The sequence below is a fragment of the Egretta garzetta genome, unplaced genomic scaffold, assembly GCF_000687185.1.
Source record: "Egretta garzetta isolate BGI_Z169 unplaced genomic scaffold, ASM68718v1 scaffold595, whole genome shotgun sequence".
NCBI classification, from domain to species: domain Eukaryota; kingdom Metazoa; phylum Chordata; class Aves; order Pelecaniformes; family Ardeidae; genus Egretta; species Egretta garzetta.
The window spans coordinates 452,579-453,294 of record NW_009259682.1 but is presented as its reverse complement, the minus strand read 5'-3'; positions in this window follow the sequence as shown (position 1 = coordinate 453,294).

Here is a 716-nt window from a genome sequence, read left to right as displayed (position 1 = left end):
GAAAATGCTGCGGCAACCTCAGCCTGAGCCCCCCGGGGCAAGTGCCCCGAAACAGTGCTGGGGCGGCAGCGATGCCTCCCCCACGGCACCTGAGCAGAGCTGCCCGCCCCAATATTATCAAAATATTTCAGTTATGTTACTTACTTGCTTACACCCAACAAGGCCCCAGTTTCCCCGAAGACAAAGTCTGCCCAATACCAGACTATATACGGGGCTAGAAATATGAAAGGGAAAATCTAGGCGGCAGCCCCGGCTGCTGCGGGCGCTTTCCGAAGGGAGGCCCCTCTCCAGGCTGCACCAGTCGGCTTTTAAGTTGTTTTGCCCCCAAGCTTCATTTGCAAAGGAGATAAGGCCTCCCTGCAATGGCCTCTTCCACCTGGGCTCTCCCATCACGCCGGTGGCTACCCCGCTCAGCCCCAGCCCAAACCCTCCTGCAGCGGTGAGGGACTGCGCAAGGTGACGACTGACCGCAGTGGGGGATCCACCGGGGAGTCCCATCCATGGAGCGAATGTTTTTAGAAGTCAAAATAAATGAAGAAAAGTTGTTTGTAAGCAGGGTGAGCAGAGCCCTGGAGGGGGCACCCAGCCAGGGGAGCATGCCCGGCCACCCCAGCGAAGCAGCTCCATGATGGAAGAGCTGGGCTCTTCTCCTGGTGGCCATCAGGAATTATTTCCTCCCCTGGTGCCAAAGAATTTCCCCTGGGTCTCCGGCACAG